We start from the raw sequence: 10,646 nt of genomic DNA, 5'->3' as shown, positions 1-10,646 counted from the left end.
CAATAACTTTTTCTCAGTAGAAATTAAGAAGAGATATTCTGAAGACTTCTGTTTCTGTTAAGGTGGTATAACACGGACTGGACTTACTCTCCCATGTGAAAGAATTAAATTGTTAACAAAACATATATAGGGTCACTACGAGTCAAAATCGACTTGACGGCAGTGGGTTTTGGTTTCGGTATATGAACAGAGAGCCGAGAATGGGAGTAGAGTCGAGTGCCTAACACCTAGCCTCCTCTCCTCTCCTCACCTTGCTCTTGTGGCCTGCCCTCCCTCCTGCCTGCTCACCATCCAGAACGCTTTCCACCATGGCCACTTCAGCAAGTTCCCAGTTGAACAAAGGCATCAAGCAGGTTTACATGGCTCTGCCTCAGGGTAAGAAAGTCCAAGCCATGTATATCTGGATCCACGGCACTGGAGAAGGACTAAGCTGCAAGACCCATACCCTGGACAATGAGCATAAGTGTGTAGAAGAGCTCCCCAAGTGAAATTTTGATGGCTGCAGTACTTTCCAGTCTGAAGGCTCCAACAGTGGCATGTATCTCATCCCTGCTACCATGTTTTGGGACCCTTTCTGCAAAGACCCCAAAAAAGCTAGTGTTCTATGAAGTCTTTAACTACAACCAAAAGCCTGCAGAGACCAATTCAAGACACACCTGCAGATGGATAACGGACATAGTGAGCAACCATCACCCCTGGTTTGGAATGGAGCAGGAATATACCCACATGGGAACAGATGGGCACCCCTTTGATTGGCCTTCTAACCATTTCCCTGGGCCCCAACTTCCATATTACTGTGGTGTGGGAACAGACAAAGCCGAATGCAAGGATATTGTTGAGGCTTACTACTACAGGGCCTGCTTGTACATGGGCATCAAGATTGGGGGGACAATTGCTGAGGTCATGGCTGCCCAGTAGGCATTCTAAATAGGACCCTGTCAAAGAATTGACATGGAGGGTCATTGCTTGGTGGCCCGTTTCATCCTGCACCATATATGTGAAGGCTTTGGAGTGATAGCAACCTTTGATTCTAAGCCCATCCCTGGGAATTGGAATAGTGCAGTCTGCCACACCAACTTTAGCACCAAGGCCATGCAAGAAGAGAATGGTTTGAAGTACATTGAGGAGTCTGCCGAGAAACTAAGCAAGTGGCACCAGTATCACATCCACGCTTACAATCCCAAATGGAGCCTGGACAACGCCCGGCACCTAACTGGATTCCATGAAACCTCCAACATCAACAACTTTTCTGCCTGCATGGCCAAACATGGCACCAGCATCCACATTCCCTGGACTGTCAGCCAGGAGAAGAAGGGTTACTTTGAAGACCATCGCCCCTCTCCCAACTGTAAACCCTACACGGTGACAGAAACCTTCATCCACATGTGTCTTCTCATCAAGACTGGCAATGAGCACTTCCAGTATAAAAAATAAGTGGACTAGGCCTCCAGCCCCCAGTTCTTCATCCCACTCCCACTTCTCCCCTCTCCCATTTGTTCCTACTAGCTGTAACTCAAAGGGCAGAACATCAAGGTCTTTTGTATTCCTCATATCCACTTAATAACTCTTGCTTTTTGGGGTCCAAGTTAGAAGGGTCAAGTTCTTAATCTTTTTCAAACCCACCCCTCTTTTTTCCCTATCACTGAAGCGTTCTTGAAGACTGAGGAATAGTGTGTTAATGGGGAGTGGGGTAGGGAAGCATAATCACTGCTTCCATTTAATCAGATGTGTTTGTCCAGTAGGCATAGCTATCCAGACAGAGAGCATGTGTGTGTGTGAAAGGAGGAGGGGAGGACTTTTTCTCTGAGGTAGCTGAAGGGTGAGGGCCTGACTTATTCTGTAGTTAGCTTAGGATTTCCTTCTTTTGGTGGGAAATTAAATTTCTTAAAAAGAACATAACCAACTTTACATTAAAAGTGGGAATTCAGAGAGAAGGAGGGGAGGGACCAGGAAGGAAAATGCCCCTGGTCCTTGCTTTGGGCTAAATGCCCTGACCTGAAAACTAAACTCAGAGTAAACTGGATATATCCCTACCTTAAAATTTTTTTTTTTTTCTTATTGCTTGGTCCTCCATTTATAACACAAAGCAGAGTAGTATCTTTCTATTTAAATGTAAAAACAAAAAAAAATTATATATATGGGTATGCATATTCCTGTATTCTGCTAAAAGAGGAAAGGAGTTACCAGGAAGCAGATTTGACATGAGTAGTCTGGTTAGAAGGGTCTCCTTTTGAGAATGGATGGGAGAGACAATGCTTGGAAAGTTGACTATTTGGGGCTGTTAAATCCCTCACTACCACTTGAGGCTTTCTCCGTGCCCACCCTCTGAAAGGAGTAGAAACTGGTTAGTTAGCAGGTAGAAGCAGGTTACTAGCAGCAGTTACCTGAGCCCCGTGGCTCTGGTTTATAAGACACACATGTACACACACACACAAGGGTTTAGAAATAGAGTTGGTTGGTCAACTTAAACATGTTACTGACAAGGGGGCATTGGAGTTATTTTCCAGTGGAAGTAGCATGTCACTAAAGGAGGTTTTTTTGATATATTAAAAGCAATTTTTTAAGCAAAAAAAAAATATATATATATATACATGAACAGTGCCACTTAAAACCTTGGAATTCAAGTAACAAAGGGCAGTTATCTCGAAAAGATAGGGGGAGGGGGAGATGAGTCCTACTATAGTCCAAGCTTATTGCCTAGAGAAATTTCCAGGCTACAAATTCAAGCAGCTAAATATACATGTAATTGGAGTCCCTGAAAAGATGAGGGGTGGGATGAGAATGTGGGACTGAAAAGTTATATGAAGTAATAATGGCTAAAATTTTTCCAAATGTGATGAAAATTATAAATCATGAGATTAATATGCTCAACGAATTTCAAACACATTGAAGATAAATAGAATTACACCAAGACACATTGTAATCAAATTGCTTAAAATGAGTGGTAGAGAGAAAATCTTACAAGTTGCCAGAGCAAAAAGTCACATTACATATAGTGGAACAAAGATAAAGATGACAGCATATTTCTCATAAAAAAACAATGCAAGTAAAAAGATAGTGGAACAACAACGTGTTTAAGTACTGAAGGAAAAAAAACTTTCGGCTTAGAATTTCTTAAACGGTAAAATAACCTCCAAAACTGAACGTGAAATAATAACTTTTTTCGATATAGAGCATGAGAAAAAATTCATCACCACCAATCTGCACTGCTGCAAACATGAAAGAAAGTCCTTCAAGCAGAAGGAAAATAATACTAGATGGAAACATGGATTTAAGCAAAAAAAAAAAAAAAAAGACCACCAGAATTAATAATTAAATGGATAAATATAAATATTTTTCTTTTTTATTTTTTAAGTCTTTTTCAAAGATAATTGACTGTTCAGATAAAAAAAAAAAAAACAGTGTATCTGTAGGGTTATAACACTGGGTCACTGGGTTTAACATATGTAAAATTAAAATGTATGACAACAAGAGCACAAAGTCGAGGAGAGGAAAATGGAAGTATACTGTTTTAACATTCTTTTTCTATACCTGAAGTAGCATAACATTACTTGAACGCAGGCTGTGATAAGTTGAATACATAATTATAAATACTAAAACAATCATTAATAAACAACTGTGATACAAATTTTTGTTGTATTATTTAGTATAAATAATCACTAAAATTTTGGTTTACTAAAATGAGCTAAAAGGAGATAAAATCTTTTTTTTTAATTTAATTAAGGCAGAAAAAGATGGAAGAAAGAACAAAGAACAGAGGACAAATAGAAACCAAATGACAAAATGGTAGATTTAAATCCAACTATATCACTGATCACTTTAGATGTAAATAAAACAAAAACCCCACTTAAAAATCAGATGTCGTCAGATTAGATAAAAAGGCAAGATCCAACTATATAATACCTATAAGAAAGGTACTTTAAGGAGTTTCACTTCTGAGATAGCATGAAGAGCTGCATGGACCAGCTACCCTAATAAATATGCAAAACAGGTAAAATCTATAACTATATCTGAGCCATTTAAAGTCTCTGGAAATTGTTCTACACGTGTCCAGCAAATCAAGGATTTTTATTCAAAAAAAAAAGAAAAAGAAAACTACTAAAACTTGGTGAGAAGAAAGAGAATCTATAGCATTTGAGGCATAACCAACCCCCCACCCAGCACCACTCATGTCAGCTTGATGGAAGCTCCACTCTGGGCAGGTATGGACAAGAAGACAGAGCCCCTTCTCCACTCAGTTCCTAATCAAATGTTGCCAAATTTCACCAGAAGAGCACATCACCAGCATTTCTCATCCCCTTCAACCCAAAGATGAAGAGGGTAAACTCCTGGTTAGTGCAACTGAGAGGTCAAGGCTTCCCTTCCTCATTTCACCCCCTCCCTTTCCCCAGTCTTAGGGTGGAGACACTACACAGGTATGGCAGGTCAGGAATACTGAGGACTTGACTTCTTTCAGCCCAGCTGCTTTGTAGAACAGTGGTTCCCTTTCAGGAGAAATAAGCTCAGGAGACAAGACTAGTGGCTGCCACCTTACTAATGCCCAGAACAGTGGCTCAGAAATTTTGCCTAAAGGAAGAGGTGGTCCATAAAACAAACAGAGGTCTGAATCTCTCCTCACACAAATTGACTCTGTTAAAGAGAGTCAGAAAGTTTAGCCTAAGCATACTCTCAAAAACAATATCTCTTTAATTACTGGCAACAAACTTAACCATAGACAAGCTAGTTCACCAGGAAAAACAAGAAAAGAGTTAAGTAGAATACACCTGGAGTCAAAGAAACATCAAAGACTGACCTCAAAAAAGGTCTCTGCACAAATTTAATTAGATCAGACTGCTGAGCAAGGTATGCTCCAGGGTGTTGTCCAAAGTAATAATCAGGAGGCATGGCCAACGTGGCTGACTAGGTAGAAGCTACCACGGATCCCTCTTGCAACAAAGACATGGAAAAACAAGTGAATTGATCACATACATGACAATCTATGAACGCTGACCATCAAACACAGAACTGAGGAGTTGACCTGAGTGACAGGGGAGTGAAGAGCCGCACTCTGAAGCAGCAACCACTTCTGGAACTGGCGTCCCATGCCATAGCCTTGGGCCATCACAGTTTCCTGGTGCCAGACTGGTGGGATTGATCGCAGCTTACTGAGATGGGGTAAGCACGGGATGCAGCCCTAACCCCTAACCCCCTGGAGTAACCTCAGTAGAGACTCAGCCAGCGCAAGCAGGCTGCACACTGATGCAGCCGACGGGAGAATGAGAAACCACGGGGAAGCGGCGACTGTTTTCGGAGCCTGGAGCCAGCGTCCCAGTAAGAAAACCTTGGTACTGGGCTTTGGGCTAAGCACAAAGGAGCTGGTCACGGCCTCCTGAGATGGCTCAAGCACGGAATGCAGCCCTAACCCCCTGGAGTAACCTCGGCGGAAACACAGCCAGTGCATGCAGGCTGCACACCGTTGTGGCTGAAAGGAGAAGGAGGAACCACAGGGAAGTGGTGACTGGTTTTGGAGCCTGGAACGCAGTGTCTCGGCCAGAAAACCTTAGCACTGGGCTTTGGACTAGAAGCAGAGCAGTTTCCTGAGATGGCACAAGCACTGGATGCAGGCCTGACCCTTGGGGGCAATCTCGACCCAGCCAGCACACACAGGCTACACACCCCTCTGGAATCTCAGATAAAACAGTCTTCACCAAACAAGATAAGTAACTTTGTCTAGCAATCTCAACCCAGCCAGCACACACAGGATACACGCCCCTCTGGAATCTCAGATAAACACAGTCTTCACCAAACAAGATAAGTAACTTTGTCTATATTGCCCTCGCTATTTTTTTTTTATTATTTATTCTCTCCTACCTATCTGATCCCTCCCCTCCCTGCCCCAGGTGGCTTCATAACATTGGAATTTCCTGGGCCAAGGAGTGAAGTGCTCTGCAGGGTTTTTTTTTTTTCCTAACTCATTCGCCTGAGGGAAGCAGCAATTAACAATGGGAGGAGGGGAGAATCCTTCCCTGACTTCCCTAAACTGGAATAATAATACAGAACCAGCTCCAGCCAAGCATAAGAGCTCCACAGTCTTTGGCTTTCATCCCTACAGGGAACCAGGTGGCTATTATAATGCAAAGGCAATTCTGATAGAGATCTGACTGTAAATGTTTTAGCAGATCAGTGGAAAGACAAGCTTTGGAGCTCTGATACCTCACTACCTATTAAACAGAGCCCTCACTGATCCACAGCAGGGAACTGAGGGCTAAAGCTCCACCCACACCACCTAGCCACGTGCTAAAGGGGTCTGAGGGTAGCGATGCCTACCAATCTTTAGAGGTACAAGCATTGGGTGCCTAAGGCTCAGCTGCAGAGCCCACCCACCAAAGTGCTCTAGGAATAGAGACACTCCTACATCACTGGCACATGGGGGAAGGCTGCCAGCATCCTGCCCTCCTCAGAGTGTGACTCCCTGCTGCTAATAGAATCTGATGCATACAACCATCACCACTACTCCTCTAAGTTAATGGGTGACAGCCTACACCACACACTAGGTGACCGACAATCAGGACACCTAAGCTGATTCTATTCAAGAATAGTGAATGGACTCATAGGCTCATATATCTGGTAACAACTCAAACCAGCTGGTAATAGAACATAAGTGATTCAAAGGCTACGACAATCAAGACAGTACAATCTAGTAGCCCATCTGGGTATATTGTAACAAAACAAAACAAGAAGATAAGACTCAGTGAGCCAATATAAAATAAATCATTACAATATCTTATAGTTGGCTCGGAGACAGCAGGCAATATCAAATCACATAAAGAAAAAGACCATGACTGCTTCTACAAATTCCCAAATTAAAGAATCAAAATCTTTCCCAAATGAAGATACAATCCTGGAATTGCCAGATGTAGAATATAAAAAAACTAATATACAGAATGCGTCAAGATATCAAGGATGACCTCAGATATTAAATAAGGCAATCTACAGAAAAAGCCAGGGAACACAATGATAAAGCAGCTGAAGAAATCAAAAAGATTATTCAAGAACATAGTGGAGAAATTAATAAGCTGCAAGAATCCATGGAGAGACAGCATTCAGAAATCCAGAAGATTAACAATAAAATTACAGAATTAGACAACTCAATAGGAAGTCAGAGGAGCAGAATCGAGGAATTGGAATGCAGAGTGGGGGAGGTGGAGGATAAGGCAGTTGACACCAATATAAAAAAAAAATATATAGTTGAAGAAAAATCAGATAAAAGAATTTAAAAAAATGAAGAAACCCTAAGAATCATGTGGAACTCTATCAAGAAGAATAACTTGTGTGTGATTGGAGTTCCAGAACAGGGAGGGATAACAGAAGATACAGATAGAATAGTTGAAGATCAGTTGGCAGAAAACTTCCCAGGCATTGTGAAAGATGAAAGGATATCTATCCAAGATCCTTATCGAACCACATACAAGATAAGATCCCAAAAGAAAATAACCAAGGCATATTATCATCAAACTTGCCAAAACCAAAGATAAAGAGAAAATTTTAAAAGCAGCCAGGGATAAAGAAAAGTCACCTACGAAGGAGAATTAATAAGTTCAGACAACTCGGCAGAAACCATGCAGACAAGAAGACAATGGGGTAACATATACACAGCAATGAAGGAGAAAAACTGCCAGCCAAGAATCATATAACCAGCGAAACTGTCTCTCAAATATGAAGATGAAATTAAGACATTTACAGATAAACACAAGCGGAGAGAATTTGCAAAAACCAAACCAGAGCTACAAGAATTGCTAAGGGAAATTGTTTGGTCAGAAAATCAATAATATCAGATACCAACACAACACAAGGTCACAGAACAGAACATCCTGATATCAACTCAAATAGGGAAATCACAAAAACAAAATAAGATTAAATTAAAAAAGAAAAAAATTCTCAAAACGGAATAATTGAAGTCACTGTGTAAAAGATTACAATAATCGAAAGAGGGACTAAATACAGGAGGAATAGATCTTCCATATGGAAAGGAAAACAAGGCGATATAGGACAACACAAGTTAGATTTTTACTTAGGAAAATAGGGGTAAATATTAAGGTAACCACAAAGAAGTCTAACAATTCCATACTTCAAAATAAAAACCAAGATAAACATAACGACTCAGCAAAAATAAATTCAACTACTATGAAAATGAGGAACACACAATTTACAAAGAAAAACTTCTCAGCACAAAAAAAAGTAGAAAAATGAAATTGTCAACAACACACAAAAAAAAGGCATCAAATGACAGCACTAAAATCATTAAAAAAAAATCATACTTATCTATAATTACGCTGAATATAAATAGACTAAATGCACCAATAAAGAGACAGAGAGTCTCAGACTGGACAAAAAAAAAAAAAAAAAAAAACATGATCCGTCTAATTGCTGCTTACAAGAGACACAACTTAGACTTAGAGACACAAAACTAAAACTCAAAGGATGGAAAAAATATATTAAGCAAACAACAATCAAGAATGAGCAGGAGTGGATATATTAATTTCTGAAAAATATACTTAAAAGTTAAATCCACCACAAAGGACAAAGAAGGAAACTACATAATGATTAAAGGGACAATTGACCAGGAAGATATAACAATATTAAATACTTATGAACCCAATGACAGGGCTGCAAGATACATAAAACAAACTTTAACAGAATTGAAAAATGAGGTAGACATCTCCACAATTATAGCAGGAGACTTCAACACACCACTTTCGGTGAAAGATAGGACTTCCAGTAAGAGGCTCAACAGAGACACAAGATCTAATTGCTACAATCAACCAACTTGACCTCATAGACTTATACAGAACACTCCACCCAACAGCTGCAAAGTAAACTTTTTTTTCTAGTGCACATGGAATATTCTCTAGAATAGATCACATGTTAGGTCATAAAACAAACCTTTGCAGAATCCAAAACATCGAAATATTACAAAGCAACTTCTGAGACCATGAGGCCATAAAAGTAGAAATCAATAACAGAAAAATGAGGGAAAAGAAATCAAATACTTGGAAACTGAATAATACCCTGCTGAAAAAACACTGGGTTATAGAAGACATTAAGGAGGGAATAAAATTCATAGATTACAACGAGATTGAAAACACTTCCTATCAAAACCTCTGGGACACAGCAAAAGCAGTGCTCAGAGGTCAATTTATATCAATAAATGCATACATACATAAAGAAGAAAGAGCCAAAATCAGAGAACTGTCCCTACAACTTGAACAAATAGAAACTGAGCAACAAAAGAATTTGTCAGGCACCAGAAGAAAACAAATAATAAAAATTAGAGCAGAATTAAATGAATTAGAGAACAGAAAAACAATTGAAAGAATTAACAAAGCCAAAAGCTGGTTCTTTGAAAAAATTAACAAAATTGATAAATCATTGGCCAGACTGACTAAAGAAATACAAGAAAGGAAACAAATAACCCGAATAAGAAATGAGATGGGCAATTTCACAACAGGCCCAACTGAAACTAAAAGAATCATACCAGGTCACTACAAAAAATTGTACCCTAACAAATTTGAAAACCTAGAAGAAATGGATGAATTCCTAGAAACACACTACCTACCTAAAAACTAACACAATCAGAAGTAGAACAACTAAACAGACCCATTTAAAAAAAAAAAAAAGAGAGATTGAAAAGGTAATCAAAAAAACTCCCAACAAAAAAAAAGCCCTGGCCAGGATGGCTTCACTGCAGAGTTCTACCAAACTGTCAGAGAAGAGTTAACACCACTACTACTAAAGGTATTTCAAGGCATAGAAAAGGATGGAATACTACCTAACTCATTCTATGAAACCAGCATATCCCTGATACCAAAACCAGGTAAAATTACAGACCTGTATCCCTCATGAACATAGATGCAAAAATAACTCAACAAAATTCTAGCTAATAGAATTCAACAAAGTATCAAAAAAATAATCCACCATGACCAAGTGGGATTTATACCAGGCATGCAAAGTTGGTTCAAAATTAGAAAAACAATGTAATCCACCATATAAATAAAACAAAAGACAAAAACCACATGATCTTATCAATTGAGGCAAAAAAGGCATTTGACAAAGTCCAACACCCATTCATGATAAAAACTCTCAGCAAAATAAGAATAGAAGGAAAATTCCTCAACATAATAAAGGGCATCCGGATTGGCAAGAAAGAAATAAAATTATCTCTATTTCCAGATGACATGATCTTATACACAGAAAACCCTAAGGAATCCTCAAGAAAACTACTGAAACTAATAGAAGAGTTCAGCAGAGTTTCAGGTTACAAAATAAACATACAAAAATCAGTTGGATTCCTTTACATCAACAAAAAGAACATCGAAGAGGAAATCACCAAATCGATACCATTCACAGTAGCCCCCAAGAAGATAAAATACTTAGGAATAAATCCTACCAAAGTTGTAAAAGCCCTATACAAAGAAAACTACAAGGTACTACTGCAAGAAACTAAAAGGGACCTACATAAGTGGAAAACCATACCTTGCTCATGGATAGGGAGACTTAACATAATAAAAATGCCTCTTCTACCAAAAGCCATCTATGTATACAATGCACTTCTGATCCAAATTCCAATGACGTTTTTTAATGTGATGGAGAAACAAACCACCAACTTC

At 39.3% G+C, this 10,646-nt stretch overlaps 1 pseudogene; it reads left to right on the top strand.

Moving 5' to 3' along the window:
• The first annotated feature begins 308 nt into the window (after positions 1–308).
• LOC126066720 (glutamine synthetase-like) lies at positions 309–1,434 on the top strand (annotated as a pseudogene).
• The last annotated feature ends 9,212 nt before the right edge of the window (positions 1,435–10,646 follow it).

Source organism: Elephas maximus, chromosome 2 (genome assembly GCF_024166365.1).
Source record: "Elephas maximus indicus isolate mEleMax1 chromosome 2, mEleMax1 primary haplotype, whole genome shotgun sequence".
Classification (NCBI taxonomy): domain Eukaryota; kingdom Metazoa; phylum Chordata; class Mammalia; order Proboscidea; family Elephantidae; genus Elephas; species Elephas maximus.
The sequence above is the reverse complement of the archived record's forward strand: the minus strand, read 5'-3'. Positions and strand labels throughout refer to the sequence as shown.